This window comes from Pinus tabuliformis, chromosome 3_1 (genome assembly GCF_031772625.1).
Source record: "Pinus tabuliformis cultivar Carrire ecotype Pingquan chromosome 3_1, CPIR1, whole genome shotgun sequence".
Taxonomy (NCBI): domain Eukaryota; kingdom Viridiplantae; phylum Streptophyta; class Pinopsida; order Pinales; family Pinaceae; genus Pinus; species Pinus tabuliformis.
In genome coordinates, this window is record NC_142301.1 from 824,137,966 (window position 1) to 824,156,645 (window position 18,680).

General features: G+C 34.3%; 1 pseudogene; it reads left to right on the plus strand.

Moving 5' to 3' along the window:
* The first annotated feature begins 16,153 nt into the window (after positions 1-16,153).
* LOC149190030 (ubiquitin receptor RAD23c pseudogene) lies at positions 16,154-16,738 on the plus strand (annotated as a pseudogene).
* Positions 16,739-18,680: the final 1,942 nt, after the last annotated feature.

The window sequence follows — 18,680 nt, forward strand, 5'->3', positions numbered from 1 at the left end:
GAATAATGTTATAACCAACTTATTAGAACTATCATTGGTAAAATAATGCATAATAATCAATTTATTAGAAATAAAGGAGAATAAATAATATTAATTCATAAGAGAATAAATCATCATAAAATGGATTTATATAATAAATTATAATAAATGATATGATGAAGAATGGTAGAAATGGATGGAATAAGTGTTCAAAAGTGATAATAATAATGGCATATTAACGACCCAACATACCCCCACACTCAATATGTTGCATGTCCTCATGCAACGAAAACTGAATATATTGCATGTCCTCATGCAACCCAAAGACAAAAGCCATGTGTTAACCAAGCAATAAAAATTTGAGAATAAATGAATGCTTCCTTAATTAATGAATATTCACTTTTAGCAATCTCGATGAAGGCATAAAAATTTTTACATTGACATTCAACTATATGTATGAAGTTGCAGCAAAATATGACATAGATAACAACAAACTTCATTAACCATTTTCCCAAAAACTACAAACCAGATTTTGTTGAAATGTTGCAAGTAGATTTGTAATATATGAAGGCTTCTATGATCCAAAAATCAGATCGTTTTGATGCATGGATCATGAGATATAAACAAAATGGCTGTAGGTGAGAGTGCATGATTTCCGAAATTTTATGAACCAATATTTCTTGAAATTGTGTGGATTTGTATTAATGATACGTATGTGTTTTCCAAAAATTACAAGGATTGAGTTCATAGTTTTAAAAAAATATGTGGAAATCAATTTCTGCACTGTGTAAAAATGAAATTGTATGCCTTAAATAAGGAAGAAAGTAGAAAACATCCATCATGCATAGCAATTCCTCCCTCTCTCTAAAAAATTAGCATGTCCTCATGCGATGCTAAAAAACAAATAGAGGTGGTTGCTACCAGCTGTTGAATTCTACGCTTGGTGTAAAACAACATGAAATAAGGGAGGCGTTGAGAATGAATAAGAAGAGCAATGGATGATAAAGAATATGAATGACATGGTCATAAGAAAGAAATGAAGGAACACTCCCCCATACTCGGAAATGATATGCTGCTGAAAAAGGGAAAGTGGTAAAGATGTGGAATGAAGGATGACAAATAATGCTCAAAATGGATTTTCAGTAGATTCTCCTAAATTTATAATAAATTATAAAACTATGCAATTTTACCTCAAGTTTTACCTCCAAAAAATGTGGAATGACATATAAATACTGGCAGTTGTTGAAGCTGATGTAGGCAGAGTTGGTGCTGAAAGTGATGCAAAAGGTGGAATCCAGGGAAGCACACAATGTCTGAAGAGTTGTTCATGTTCGCAAGTTGCTCGAGCCGCGTCTGTTAGTTGCAATAGTGCGGTCATGCTGTGAATAGAATTTTGCCCATACTTGTTGTTCTCCTGTAAACAAAGCACTATTTTACATACAATGTGCTTGAATCCATAGTGTTAGCTTTGAATATCAACAGATAAGATGCATGCAAAATTGCAATTAGAAAAACTCAAATCAACAAGGTATGGCAAAGTGCAGTAATCATATCGCATGCAATCCCATAATGCATACATTCCCCCCTCCAATTGGAAAATGGGTTCCATAACCATAAAGCATATGAAAGGGGTGGTGCTGACGACAAGGCAATGGAATGAACAATATATCAGTAAGGGAGACATAGTACACTTATCAATGATAGGACGGTGAAAGTTATGGTTATTTTGAGAGCAAAGTGTGTAAAGATAGTTATGAATAAGAGATAGGACGCTTTGGAGTGATGATAGTTTATGCAAAACGAAAAAGGACAACAATATGCTAAAAAGATCCTTTGCTGACGGTATTCTAGCTGAAAATGATGTGATTGATCATAAAACAATTTCTCATGCATAAAGGTTCAAACAGGGAAAAAGTTAAGGAAATAACTTCTCTGATAAAAAGAAAATAAGAAAAGGGTATTATAATAATAATTGACGAAAAGATATAACTTCAATACCATAAGCAGAGCCGCTGCTGCCAGCAGGCGTCCTTAGCCTCGGCAGGGTTGCTTTTTAACCCATATGAGCCAGGATCCTCAATTTATAAATGGAGAGTTTTAGTGTTGTTCTACAGAAGAGATCAGTGTGCTGGCGTGGTAACCAGATAACCACACTGCCATTCACTAGGAGGTAGCAAAAGTGATCAGGCCGGCTCGTGATGAAACCTCCTGTTCCAAGGATAATTTGGCTATCCAATGGATCATAACCCTGGTGTGGTGGCCATAATGGGAATGTCACTTTGTTACAGCCTTATGAACATGGTAGGTTGGCTCGTAATGAGACCCCCTATCCTCCATCTGCGAACAAAATTTTGTTATTATTACACATTTTTATGATAAAAAGAGGGAGGCTCAATACTCCTTAAGAGCAGAGATGGCGGAAGAAGTTGAACATGTCAATAGAAAAAAATATACCCATAATCTCATTTATTACAGACAGAGAAGATTATAACCAGGAAGGGTGGAACCAGCATGGTATTAAGATGATCAATCAATATCATGTTCAACAGAAAACAATGCAGTAAAGTAGTATATAAGTAATTGTGTCTCTTTTGAAAAAAAATCTGTCATCAAGGAGCTGTCATGTTAAAGATCATAACGTAAATGATAATACTTGCTTCAAAAGAATCCATAATTCTTGTCCTCATAAAAATAGTGTACTTCATGCCATGAAAGAGAATCAGGAGAATGTGGTTGAGCTGACTATGAATAATCCCACAAGAGAAAGGAAAGGGTTGCCCTCAAAAATATTCCCAAAGTGTTGCTCTTTTGAATGAACAGCAAAAACACTCACAAAGCGGTGTTTCGTGTAAGGAACATCAAAGAAAATGCACACCAAAAAAAACAAAAATACATAAATAAAACGTGAAAATGCAAATGTCGTTCGAAAAATCACAAATGCTGTTTCTTCTGAGAAAGGAACAGCATAGACACTCAAATGTTGTTCCTTTTCGCAAAGGATGAGCAAAAACACACAAATGTTGTTCCTTTTCGCAAAGGAACAACAAAAACATGCACGTGCTGTTCCTTTTCGCAAAGGAACAGCGAAAACACGCAAGTGCTGTTCCTTTTTGAAAAGGGACAACAAAGTCGCACAAGTGTTGTTCCATTTCGAAAAGGAACAGCAAAATTACACAAATGTTGTTCTATTTCGAAAAGGAACAGCAAAAACACACGAATGTTGTTCCATTTCGAAAAGGAACAGCAAAAACACACAAGTGTTGTTCCTTTTTCGCAAAGGAACAGCAAAAACACGCAAGTGTTGTTCCTTTTGAAAAGGAACAGCAAAGCAAAATCACACAAATGCTGCTCCATTTCGAAAAGGAACAACAAAAACACACAAATGCTGTTCCATTTCGAAAAAGAACAGCAAAAACACGCAAGTGCTGTTCTATTTCGAAAAGGAACAGAAAAATCACACAAATGTTGTTCCATTTCGAAAAGGAACGACAAAAACGCACAAGTGTTGTTCCTTTTTGAAAAGGAACAACAAAGTCACACAAGTGTTGTTCCATTTCGAAAAGGAACAGCAAAATCACACAAATGTTGTTCCATTTCGAAAAGGAACAGCAAAAACACACGAATGCTATTCTATTTCGAAAAGGAACATCAAAAACACGCAAGTGCTGTTCCTTTTTGAAAAGGAACAGCAAAGTCACACAAGTGCTGTTCCATTTCGAAAAGGAACAGCAAAATCACACAAATGTTGTTCCATTTCGAAAAGGAACAGCAAAAACACACAAGTGTTGTTCCTTTTTGAAAAGGAACAGCAAAGTCACACAAGTGTTGTTCCATTTCGAAAAGGAACAGCAAAATCACACAAATGTTGTTCCATTTCGAAAAGGAACAGCAAAAACACACAAGTGCTATTCCTTTTTCGCAAAGGAACAGCAAAATCACGCAAGTGCTGTTCCTTTTGAAAAGGAACAACAAAATCACACAAATGCTATTCCATTTCGAAAGGAACAACAAAAACACACAAATGTTGTTCCATTTCGAAAAGGAACAACAAAAACACGCAAGTGCTGTTCTATTTCGAAAAGGAACAGAAATATCACACAAATGCTGTTCCATTCCGAAAAGGAACGGCAAAAACACACAAGTGCTGTTCCATTTCGAAAAGGAACAGCAAAAACACACAAATGCTGTTCCATTTCGAAAAGGAACAGCAAAAACACGCAAGTGCTGTTCCATTTCGAAAAGGAACAGCAAAATCACACAAATGCTGTTCCTTTTGTTCCATTTCGAAAAGGAACAACAAAATAGCAAAAACACGCAAAGAATGAATTAGCTGTTCACTGCATTGATGCTGCGGATGAGTTGCACTTTGAATGAAGCAACACCTGAAACACAAAATATAAAAGAAATTAGAAAAAAACAACATTTTATTTAAAAACAATATGTAAATTAAGTTACAACAGCTATGATATTATGCAAAAAAAAATGATCTTTTTGAAAAATGTTTTAGCAGCAAAGAGATGACATGAATCTTCAAATGGAAATCAATTCTTCATTTCTTCTATTATGAATCCGTTGGGTAATAAGTTGGATGAAATTCCTTTGTTTTATTAAAATTTGTTTCAAGAATCACTTGTCCATAAATTGACGTTCTTTTTCTCCTAGGACCTGCAAAAAACGAGTGTCTACCTGCAATAAAACATTAAATCATGGAGAAAGAGAGGTGCACGGCTCCCCTAATCCAAGAATTATGCAAAAAAACTAACAAGTAGTTACTTCTATAGAACAAATCCAAGGAGAAAATAACAAAGTAAAATTTATTTGTCACCTGCGGGAGAGCAGTGACCAATCATACTAACCTGCAGTGTTTTAATCACAACTTATTTGTTTTTCGTCGAAATTGAGTGATTCCAAAGCCAAATGAGAGATAATTCAAAGGTTTATCTCCAGTAGAAACAGGTTTTAGAAATTCAATGATATGATATGTTAATTTTAGTTAGAACGACCTGCATAATAGAGTCATTGTCGATTACCCGGCTTAGACCAACAGTTGATATTTAAAGCATAACTTTTTCGTTTGATGTCGGATTCGAATGATTCAAATTGGAAATGAAAGTAGATTCATTTATTTATCTCCAATAGAAACAGGTTTTGAATACAAGAAGAATTGATAGGTCAAATATTGTAAGGAACAACCGGAAAGACAGAGTTTTAAGAGGGCTGATTTACGATAGACAGTCAGTATTTTGATCATAACTTCCCCATACGATATCGAAAATGAGTGATTCCAATTGCATTGTAAACTAGATTCATAGGGGATCTACCATAGAATCATATTTTAAAAATTCATTCATTTAGGCCTCCAAAAGCTGACTGTCCCAACTCTGTTCTTGAGCTGCCCGCTAGACATCCAGTCAATGTTTTGGCTCTAACTTTTTCGTTTTAAATCCAAATTGAGCGATTCAAATTGGATTGGAAAGTAGACATCAAGGGATACTTAGGATAGAAACAGGTTTTAAAAATATGGTCATTTAGGCCTCCAAAAACTGACTGTCCCAACTCTGTTCCTCAGCTGCCTGCTAGACACCCTGTCAATGTTTTGGTTCTAACTTTTTCATTTCAAATCCAACTTGAGTTATTCAAATTGGGTTAGAAAGTAGACATCAAGGGCTACCTAGGGTAGAAACAGGTTTTAAAAATATTCACTTTTGATCCCTCAAAACATGACTGTCCCGACTGTTTTTCCAGAAAGTTCATCAAGCCCGCAACCCAAAAAAATGAAATTCAAGCATTTTTTTAAATTGGTGATAAAAATGAAAATGAGTGTTTGTAGAACTTATTATTTCCATTATGATTCATCTACAAACACAAATTATAAAAAAAAAAATATCACCGATGTTGATTTGCATAGCATGTTGCAACAAAAACCCTAGTTTTACAAAAGAACAAAATGCACTTATTTATGTCCTTATTTGTTTTATTTTATTCACTAACCTACTTTGATTGAAGGATGAATATGACTACGTGTATGAGTACTTCCAGTGAAGCCATTTTCGACATAAGGCTTCATGTATACGCATACCCAAATTTGAAAAATGGATGTTAATGAAAATTGGGGTATGAGAAGCCATCTTCCCTTGAAAAAATGATATCAAAAATTGTTGAAGCATGGAGTGATGTTGCAAACAAATGATGGAGTGAAACCAATCTTCAATGTATCCTTTACTTTTTTGATCTTGCATAGTCATCATGTCATGAAGTTCTTGGGCTTTTAAAATAGCTTGTTGATGCATAGTAAAAGAAACCTCATTTTCTTCCATAGCTTCTACAATTTTTGCATTTGAAACATTCTGAATCTCATTGTAGGTTTTCTTTAATGGCGCATGTGAGATAGAATGGGTGGGAAGGGTGGGTAAATTTGCCAGCTCAACATTGTAAGCATGTTGTATTGGTTTATTATGGTGAGGGTGTGGAATTAGTTGAGCAGGAAAATGTGTATGGAATGGAGCATTTTGATGATGTGGCTGATTGGGTTGTGTGAATGGTTTTGATGGGCAAGCAAGGTGTTGTGAAAGAGCTGGTGGAGAATATGGAGAATGTGCTTGTGCTACAAGATGAGGGAGAGTAGTCATGCCATCATAAGATGAATCATGCCCAACTTGTAAACAAGATAGGTGGTTAAATTGAAATTGACATGGCTTCCCTAACACATTAGTATTCCATAATGGATTATGCAAGTAAGAAAGTTGAGAGAGAGTGTTTTGAACCATACCTGTAGGCCATGATTTCCGTGGTTTTGACCTTGTTGCAGCTTCCTCATCTCTTTGATATGCTACTTCCATCGTAGATAAGGAAGAGTGAGTATCTATGAGATGCTCCTTTCGGTCATGAGAACAAAACACTTCATCAAATTCTTCATTTTTATGAACCTGCAAAACATCCAATTTTTCATTTAGAGAGCTAATAAAATCAACTTTAAAATGTTCAAATAACACATTGATTTCAGCTCTTATGTCTCCTGTTCTTGTAGCAGATTTGGAAAACAAAGAAAAAACATCTCTAGGATTCTTACCAGCCTTGGAGATTCCTCTTGAATACCTTATGCACAACTCACAAACATCATCATATGATAACTGAAAAACATCACCTTTTCCTATCAGATTTAAAAGTTCTAAAAATTCATCTTTGATTCCTTTAAGAAGGAGTGTTTTTAAGATCTCATTCTCCAAATGCTTATATTTTGATTTTTGAAGGTTGTAATGAAATCGATCTACATATTCCTCCAAACTTTCATCTTCCCCTTGTATCATATCGAAAATATCTTCATTGGCTTTGCAATAGTCTTGGTACTTCTTCAAGAATATGTTCTTCATATCCTCCCATGATTGGATGCAATTCCCACCTAGGCTCATAAACCATCGGAGAGCTGCTCCTTTTAGAGTAAGAGGAAACACTTTCAATCTTTGATCATTAGTACAATAATCATATCCTCTACAAAGTATTTCAAACTCAAATAAAAATGTATGTGGATCTTCATTTGCTAAATCATGAAAATTTGGTAAAGATGGGGGAATTATGTGCATTTGTGTCACTCCTCCTAGATCTTTGATAGGAAATTCAAAAGTAGAAATGTGAGCCATTTCTTACCGTAATAGAAGATGTTCTTCATGTGTTTCTTCAAGGCTCCTTCTTCAAATGTTCTTGTCAATTAGTTAGTGAAATGGGTGGTGCTTACATCACCACTTGCGTGAGATCATGTGATTCATTTTTTTTTTAATTTCTATCTTTTTCCTAATTATTCACACAAAAATTCAAACATCTATTTCTACTCTAGGTTCTTTAACAGTCCTGCTGGAAAGCGGACGGGGGAGAAGGGCTTTTACACGCTCCGTACGCAGGTTCTTACCTTCCGTTTTTAAGATCCAACTCTTCCCTAGCAGGCACTCATCAGATTCACACTACTCTTTAGAAATGGCTACACTCTCCCCGGCAACGGCGCCAAAATGTGGAGCGATAAAAAGGTGTCTTGTGAACTCCTAATTACCTCACATTAAATATCAACCCAGGGACGACTTTTTATTTCAAGAGTGTACTCTGTCTGAGGCGGCTATTTACTTAAGAGTAATGTTTCGCAGTATAGTGCTTAAAACCCAAAAGTAAATGAATGCTTGAAACAAAATCTAATTGGGACAACAAGAAACTAAGATGTTCTAAACTAAAATCATTCATTCAAACAATCATCAATCGAGGATATAGTAGCAATAACTCTTTCCTCTAGAAATTGATGGCATAGAGTATGGACCATGGATCTGGGAGCATGGTAGCGTCTGCTGAGGCTCACGACAGCCTTGGACCTTCTCTCACACCAAAACAATAAATGCACGGAAATGGAATGGCAGCAAGTAAAAATGAAATAACAAAAGGAAATAGAACAACAGTAAATGAAACATCAATCAAAAGAACTACATCTTGCGAGTCAAAACCAACTTACTCACATTCTGCAATAAAATAACAATCTTCAAAGGCAATTCCAATGATCTTTACTTTACGAGAAGATATTTACAAATGAATTATGGAACAACATTTATCATATTTACACAACACACTTATTATAGCAATCTGATGTTTCCAAAGAACATGACTTCCGTTTCCAAATAAAATAATATTACTTTCGGGTTCCCACGAATAAGAGTTCAAAATGAATCCAATAGCAATATTTAATATGAAAGCTCTGTAACAGAAACAATCGGTTTAAATAGTGAACATGTAATCAACTCTGAAAAGATTCATTACGCAACATAGAGTCACTTACATAAACTTCTTGAATGAAACCATTAATGAATTAGTCGTAACAGAGCGTTGAACAACATATAACAAATACATCAGATTACTAAACTATAAAAACAATACACACATGAAAAGATATCATACAGCAGAAATTGTAAAGATATGATACACAATAGCAGCAGCGTACTCCACCAGAGGCTGGGCCCTTAGCCGCCAGCGGCTGCTGCGGGATTACTTCAGAATGAGAAAAATGAACAGCAACTCCCAATTCATTTATTAATCAGCCAATTGTGGAATCATTACAAAAGCAAAAGCTACAGCATGCAACAATCCCTATCCGATCATGAATAATTCACCATCATTGTCCATCATTTCTCTATCATTCTTCCATCATTCGAATCCCCCCCTCTCTGATCTTTGTTCTCATTTAAATAGAGAAAGATCAGAGAGCATAGATAATTACAACATGATTTTTTTTACAAATTTGGGTTGATTCTAACCAGATGATCAACAAGAAAATATATTCCCTCTCATCTCTTCAACAAAAGCAAGACGAATTTGGGTTTACAGCTGAGATTTGGAGGGTGGCCACAACTGCAAATCTGAGAAAATCGTGCTCAAAGAACCCTGCGTTTCTCCCTGTAAAAGCCGAATTTGGGTAAACTGTTCTTTAAAAAGATAATTGGGCCCGTTCTGGACAAAACCCATGTTCCGGATTTTCCAAATTCGTCTTCATTTGCTCAAAATCTCAACCGCAAAACTATCACTCCTTAAACCAGCGAATTTCTGAGTTGGCAGATTTAAAAATCAAATCTTCAATCTGGAAGTTACCGTGGAGGCTAAAAATGGTGAATAATGTTATAACCAACTTATTAGAACTATCATTTGTAAAATAATGCATAATAATCAATTTATTAGAAATAAAGGAGAATAAATAATATTAATTCATAAGAGCATAAATCATCATAAAATGGATTTATATAATAAATTATAATAAATGATATGATGAAGAATGGTAGAAATGGGTGGAATAAGTGTTCAAAAGTGATAATAATAATGGCATATTAACGACCCAACAGCCATAACGCCTGGAAACGAAAACCCTGAGTAGGAATATAGGAGAGTGACCATACCTTACAGTGAGCCGGAACATTAAGCCAACAGAACCCCGAACTAGAGACCATGCCCACAGAGGGGCCGAAGAACGTTAGGCTTTGTGCAAATAAAGGCAAAGAAACTCTAGCATAGAACTGTGACATACCTTGTCAAAATAGCCGAGCGCCGGAGAGGAACGAGACTGGAATTCCATCGACCTGGGCAACTGTCGAGCTAAGCGGACCGAGCACCATTACGCCATAGCAATTAACCAAAGAATTGTCAAGAAGACCAGACTAGACAGTACCCACATAACCAAACAAAGGAGAGTGCTCACAGCCATGGAAAAAGAAACGAGCATATGATGGAACAGTAACAACTTACCACGGAAACCAAGCGCTGGACAGACAACCCAACACAGGAACGACAGAGCATAGCTGAGCCCTCACCATATCACCACGGAACAGGCGGAAACCCAAACGGTTTCATCACAAACAAATAACCAGAGGCAGAACCAAACAGCACAGAGGCCACCGAGACCAAGCACCGAAGACAGAAATGACTGCAAGGGCGCGAACCGGGTAACAAAAACAAGGTAGGCTTTGCCAGGATCGAGAAGAACAGGTGTCCACCGGAGGGGTTAATGAGAGTACAACCAAGTTGATTGCAAATTAAACCATAATCAATTTCCAATTAAGGCATATCTTAACCATTTCAATAACGTAAGTCCACATCAGCTGAGGCAAGGCGGGACCACGTGGGTTGGCCCCATCACCATGAAGGAAAACACCAAATTCATAATGCCAACAAAAAATTGCCTAGAAAACACCATGTTATGTTTTTGTTGGACTACACAATTTTCCATTGTGTTAAGGATAAAAAATGTTAATGGTTGTGTAAGAGTGAAATTTTAACTAATAAAAAATAGTTGGGGAACAACTTGTTTTTTTTCTAGATTCAAGATCACATGGCTACTTGTTTTGTATAGTAGTGAATTTATTTTAGTTATATGTTTTAATTATGTATGTAATGTGAATCATAATTAACTATTGTCAATTGTGATTAGGTGTAATAACCACCTAAATAAGGAGTAGTCTTTAAGGTGTAATAACCACCTAAATAATGTTTGGTTGGAATTTGACAAATTTTTGTTGACTCAATCATAATGAATCCAGACATATCAAATTAAAATTATATTACTAAATTTCTAAAACAACACATTCTTATATATTAATTTTTTTCATATTTAGAATTAATCTAAAATTATTTTACTTATTTATTAATAAAACAACAGATTTTTAATATCATAAGGTAATCTTGTAATGGACTCCATTAATATCACAACTTAATCATTCTAATGGACTACATTAATATCTACATGATTATGATTATGTGGTATATGAAGGTTAAATTAATAAATATTAAGAAATTTAAATAATAAAAAATGTAGTATGTTTTAAGTTTGTGAGATTTTTCAACATAATTTTATATATTTATAACTTTTTTTAATTATTTGAATTTCTTAATATTTATTAAGATAGTATTTATTATTTAATAATGTAATTTTTAATCATAAATTAATCATAATAATTATAATTTAAATGTTTTTAACCATTGAGAAAATGTGTTTCTAAAACAATTAATTCTATATGTCTCCATTGTTTAAAAAAAAATTGTATATAAGTTGATCTTAATTTTAAAACACAATTATTATTTTTATTTTATGTATTTAAAAATATTTTTAATGGGTTGTCTAAAACCTAGATGTTTAGGAGTTTTTGGTTGGAATTTGACAATTTTTTGTTGACTCAATCTTAATTTTTATTGTTTACCCAAATTTAATTGTAATTCCAAACAATCTTTGCCAAATTATAAACAATAGAAAATCTAACAACACATGAATTTAAGCATATATTAAGTAAGGTATTTAAAGTTTAAAAAAAAAAATTGAAAATATTTTTTTATTTAATTAATCTATTCTTATACATATTTTTATTATACAATGTTTTTTTTTTTAATTATAATTTAGGAAACAATTAAAAAAAATGTTACACTAAGAGATTTAATATAACTTTTTATAATATAATTTTATAAAATCCATATCTTATTTTGCTAACATATTATAATATGTATGTAATATAATGAGAAGAGTTTTTTCATTATTATCTTATATAATTATATAATTTTATTTCTTTAAAAAAATTTAAAAAAATGTTTAAACAATTCTCAATAACATATTAAATACATTTAATTATTTAAATTAATACATTCCAGCTAAACACATATACATTATCCAAATTCCTATAATATTAATAACAACCAATTACATTTAAAACCCATATGTTAATGGTTGTGTAAGAGTGAAATTTTAACTAACAAAAAATAGTTGGAGAACAACTTGGTTTTTTTTCTAGATTCAAGATCACATGGCTACTTGTTTTGTATAGTAGTGAATTTATTTTAGTTATATGTTTTAATTATGTATGTAATGTCAATCATAGTTAACTATTGTCAATTATGATTAGGTGTAATAACCACCTAAATAATGTTTGGTTGGAATTTAACAAATTTTTGTTGACTCAATCATTATGAATCAAGAAATATCAAATTAAAATGATATTACTAAATTTCTAAAACAACACATCTTTATATATTAATTTTTTTCATATTTAAAATTAATCTAAAATCATTTTACTTATTTATTAATAAATCAATAGATTCTTAATATTATAAGATAATCCTTGTAATGGACTCCATTAATATCACAACTTAATAATTCTATTGGATTACATTAATATCTACATGATTATGATTATGTGGTATATGGAGGTTAAATTAATAAATATTGAGAAATTTAAATAATAAAAAATGTAGTATGTTTTAAGTTTGTGAGATTTTTCAACATAATTTTATATATTTATAATTTTTTTTAATTATTTGAATTTCTTAATATTTATTAAGATAGTATTTCTTATTTAATAATGTAATTTTTAATCATACAGTAATCATAATAATTATAATTTAAATGTTCTTAACCATTAAGAAAATGTGTTTCTAAAACAATTAATTCTATATGTCTCAAAATAATGATATATTAGTTGATCTTAATCTTAAAACTGAATTATTATTTTTATTTTATGTATTTATAAATATTTTTAATGGGTTGTCTAAAACCTAGATGTTTAGGAATTTTTGGTTGGAATTTGACAATTTTTTGTTGACTCAATCTTAATTTTTATTGTTTACTCAAATTTACTTGTAATTCCAAACAATCTTTGCCAAATTTACTTGTAATTCCAAACAATCTTTGCCAAATTATAAACAATAGAAAATCTAACAACACATGAATTTAAACATATATTAAGTAAGGTATTTAAAGTTTATTTAAAAAAAAAAAAAATTGAAAAGAATTTTTTTATTTAATTAATCTATTCTTATACATATTTTTATTATACAATGTTTTTTTTGTAATTATAATTTAGGAAACAATTAAAAAAAAGGTTACACTAAGAGATTTAATATAACTTTTTATAATATAATTTTATAAAATCCATATCCTATTTTGCTAACATATTATAATATGTATGTAATATAATGAGAAGAGTTTTTTCATTATTATCTTATATAATTATATAATTCTATTTCTTTGAAAAAAGTTAAAAAAATGTTTAAACAATTCTCAATAACATATTAAATACATTTAATTATTTAAATTAATACATTCCAGCTAAACACATATACATTATCCAAATTCCTATAATATTAATAACAACCAATTACATTTAAACCCGTATTTGTTTATTAGTGAATGAAATTTTTATTGAGCAATACACATCTAAATATTCATAATTATACAGCACACCCTTTTATTGAATCCAACAAAATTTCCTCACTCAAGCAACCACACACACATAATTTTATATATTTATAAATTTTTTTAATTATTTGAATTTCTTAATATTTATTAAGATAGTGTTTCTTATTTAATAGTATATTTTTTAATCATACATTAATGATAATAAATATAATTATAAATTAATATGGGAGTGTTTTAAGAGTGTATATAATTATTGTTTATCTAAAGCTTTCTCCACTATTTGTATATAGTATAAAGCTATTATATTTGTTGGAAAATAATAGAAGAGAATATTTAATTATGTCAAACACACATGGGTAGCAAGAGAAATATGAATGATAAACCAATTTTATTAACAAATGATTTACATTTATAGTACATGTGGTGACCGTTGGGTTTCACATCCCAAGGTCTCTTGGACTCCTTTTGTCCATTCGACTTCCACACTAACCCATTGAGGATTAGGTGTTCAACATTCCCCCCCTTAATCCGAAGGGTTATGTATGAGTCCAAGAAGAGAGCTGTAATACAAAATGTGCAAAAATGCATGGAAGCACTAGGCTGAATGTGCTCTCTGAAATGTTGGTATAAAGGGCGGTGGTTTAAGGATGACCACCAACACTAGAACGCTTAGTGCAGTTCCCGGAACTCTTCCAAAACTGGCAAGAAGCTGAAGTCTTCTGCTAGAGGAAGTGCTCCTATTGTTTTGAAGAGGGAAACCTTCAACCAATAAAGGCAGGTCTCACCCCGCATAAGAGGGAGAACTTCAACCTGAACAGGAAGTCTCAACCTATGATGGTTTAAGGATAACCAACAACTCTGGAATGCTTAATGCAATTCCTGGAACTCTTCCAATACTTGCAAGAAACTGAAGTTTTCTGCTAGAGGAAGTGTTCTCAATTTTGTTCCTGGAATTCTTCCAAAACTGGCAAGAAGCTGAAGTCTTCTGCTAGAGGAAGTGTCCCAGATTGCCAACTGAAGGCATGTTCACATGCATCTTTGTTTATGGCTACAATTCTGAAACTGGTGTGGCAAGTTGTGGCTCAGGCTCGCTTGATGTGACTTTGAAGCTTGTAGATGACCATCATTTCCCCCCTGTCAGATACAAGGTGAGATGATGGAGAAAAATCAACTGCAAGACTGTTCAATATTCTGGAACAAGTTCTGGCATGTGTTTGGAATATCTTCTTGGCTGTTGATGCCCATTGCCAAGAAGCGATCCATCCAAGATGAATCTTTGTTCTTGCGGGACGTTTGTTTCTGAAGCATCTGTGTGAAGAATGGCTGGTTTTATGACAATGCTTACATGGATGAAGATCAAAACAGTGATCTTTCAAATGGCCAACTCGGTCACAGTGTTGGAATTTCACAATCTGTTGTTGTTGTTGTTGTGGAAGAAGGGCAGAGTCTGGAACAGCTGAAACTGAACTGTCATGAGGAGCAGTTGAACTGTCATGAATGAATCAAGCACTCTGAAACTGAATGGGCTTGGCGTAGTTTGGAATACGAAAGGACAAGTCCTTGTCATATCCAAGACCAGTTCTGTGCTTGTTGTGGACAAGCTGTTCCCAAGGTCTGATGATGGGCTTGGGATGTGCAGACTGAACTTCTACATCTGCATGTACAACTGCTGCTTTATGGGGTACTAAATCTGAATGAACTGTAACATTATTGTCTTGCTGTTTATGGGAGTCTGTTTCAATCTTCTGAACAGAAACAGGTTCAGAATGATGACTCCACTGCTGTAATTCTTCCTGCTGTAGCTGAGATTCGAGCTGCAAAAAATCAACTTTGTCTTGTACATTTTGCAAGCAAGTTTGAATGTTAAAAAGAGTTTCCTTACTGACTTTTACCATCCCATCAACAGTGGAAAAGATTAGACTATTCAATAACTGTAATGCATCATCAATTTTCTCCATTTAATGACAATGTTGCACAGATATCTCACAGAATGCCAAATAACCGCAACTTTAAAGAATATAAATAGCCCCCAATGCTTATGAACATTGAACTTTGTCGTTCCAATTAATCCTCCAATTGATGAGGGTGCCCTTTTAACAGCTCAGACCACATTAATAGAAATGTCTCATTTCTTTGATGGAATGGATGAGGATAGAAATCTTCGAAATACCAATGGACATGACAAAGATGGAGATGCTGGTTATTTTGAAAAATAATGCATAGTGGCACCTTCTAGTAATGGCAAGCAGTCTCTTCAACAGAGCAATGCTATAAGGGAAGGTGCAATCAGTGGTAAACAAGGAACCCCAGGAGATAAAAAAGGCAATGGGAGACACAAAATCACATATTCAAAAGCAGAAGAATATTGATCATAGACATTCAATTACTATTCCAAATGATTGAGCTGCCACTTCTATGCGTGTTAAGAATACAAGTGGAATGCCTTAGGGACAATGTCCGTTGGTTTCGTTGGCAGTGCAAGCGATATTGTGTCTCGTTTTGCCTGTTGTGTGGACGGTTTAGCACTTCGGAGGCCGGTAGAGACCGAATTCGGGCGTCAGGATGAAGGTTTCTGTCAAAACCTTGAAGGGTAACCACTTTGATATCGAGGTGCAGCCCACGGATATTGTTTTAAATGTTAAGAAAATAGAGAAAATTCAAGGAGCACAAACTTACCCGAGTGAACAACAGCTGTTGATTTATCAGGGCAAGGTGCTGAAGGATGAAACCACTATTGAAGAAAACAAAGTCAGTGAGAATACATTCCTTGTGGTTATGTTGTCTAAGACTAAAGCAACAACGGCTGGTGCTGGGGCTCTTGACTTTTTACGGAACAACCCACAGTTCCAGGCTCTACGTACAATGGTCCAGGCCAACCCTCAAATATTGTAGCCAATGCTTCAGGAGTTGAGCAAACAAAATCCTCAATTGATGCGGCTTATCCAAGACCACCAGGCTAATTTTCTCCGCTTAGTTAATGAACCGGTTGAAGGTGCTGAAGGGGATTTATTCAACCATCTTGCTGGAGAGTTACAGGATCCACTTGATTTGAAGATGATTTGAAACAAACTCACAGATTTCAAAATAGAGCAGCCCTTCAAATCTATTCAACGACCTCCACGCAGAATTTCAGAAGTGGTTATCGGAGCTTCAACGCATTTTTTTTTTTCAAGACTGCAAATTCTACACCAGGCTTTTCAAAAAATCAGTGTACATATGCATTCAACAGAACCTCTCCTCTTGTTGCCATCATCACATTAATCACATAGACCTACAACCGCGGCAGGACATTCAAAGGATTCGCTTGATACAAACTCAAAACTTAATAACAACTCCATATTTGAGCTCGCTCTGCAATCTTTAAATCAATTTTCTCCAGACCTCGGACAAACTGCATTTTGCATTACAGACATCCAGAGAACGTTATGATAAACATAGATTATCATGATCAATCCACAATATCAATGATCGAATGGTCTGGCACTGCTCCTCGAACTCTGTAGTGAGTCTACGCCCTCAAAGAACATGATGAAGAATTTTAACGCGGATAGTGTCTGAGGTGAACATCAACTAAGGAAGTGTAGTCTCGCAAACCAGACTGCTCGAGTTCTGTCAACCATGAATTGATTTCCCATGGGAGAGGGGCAGCGGTGCGTGTTATCTTAAGAGCGTGCAGCGGTAGGGCTTCTTCCATCGGGAGCTCAGCCTTTCTTTGGATGTGCCTTGTCTCGTTTGCCAGATTTTGAACTCAATCCATGTCATCTCGCAACATTCACCACTGTAATCAAAGCATTTAATCTAGGCAACGTTCACCAAGGTCTTCACAGCGTAAAATTTAGGCAGTGTTCACCACAGTTCTAGTTCTCAGCAGAGTTTCAAGAATTTCATCCGCTAGCGCAACCTTCAAATATACTCATGATTTTGATGCAGAGAAAGAGAAGCTTGGGGGCCATTCAGGGCTCAAGCTCTTTCCCTTGTGTGACTGTGGAATTTAGGTAAAGTCTGTTAGCAAGGGAGTAATGCATTCAGGAGTTGAAATCACCGCAACTTGTTCAACGGAAAACAACAAGTTTTTATTCAATGCACAATAGCAGATCTTTATTCACAGCATGGAGTTGAACATACAACCAACGCATCATACATTCAAAGCACACTTCTAAATTGTTCAACGTAGATTCAATATACCACCCTCAATGCACAAGCAGGCCGCCGGACTGTCAGGAGAGGGGTATTCGATGGGTATACCAAGCGTTACCCAGATTATCACGCAGAGAATAATACAGTGACTCAGACAATTACGAGCTTAGAATAGCAAGGTTCTGACAGGGCAGGAGAAACAAAGAGCGCAGGAGCAACGGTGGTTAACGCAGAGCCGAGACAATAATTGTATGGGCCATCATTTGTATGGTTAGCGCAGAGCGACCAGCGGAACCGATGGGGAGAGCGATAGGCTGAGCGTTAGACTGAGAATGGCAGGCAAGTTTTGCAGAGTTGACAGACTCTTAAAATACCCAGGCCTCTATTTTCAGATTGCTGGAATGTACGTTACATCCATAATAACAGCACTGACAATTATATGAATGTACATGACTTGCAGGTAAGAAAGGCCACAGAAAACAAGTGGCTCATATTTGAGCAGGGCAGGAGATTGCCTGCTCTGATACCATGTTAAACACACATGGGCAGCAAGAGAAATATGAATGATAAAACATGACAATACAATTTTATTAACAAATGATTTACATTTATAGTACATGTGGTGACCGTTGGGTTTCACATCCCAAGGTCTCTTGGACTCCTTTTGTCCATTCAGCTTCCACACTAACCCATTGAGGATTAGGTGTCCAACAAATTAAATGGTGAATTTAGTAATAAGGTATTCTAGACTATTTGTATATAGTATAAAGTGATTATATTTATTGGAAAATAATATAATAGAATATTGGACTCTATCTTCCGCAAAAGATTTGAGGGTACTATATTAAATTTAAATAGAGGAGAATGA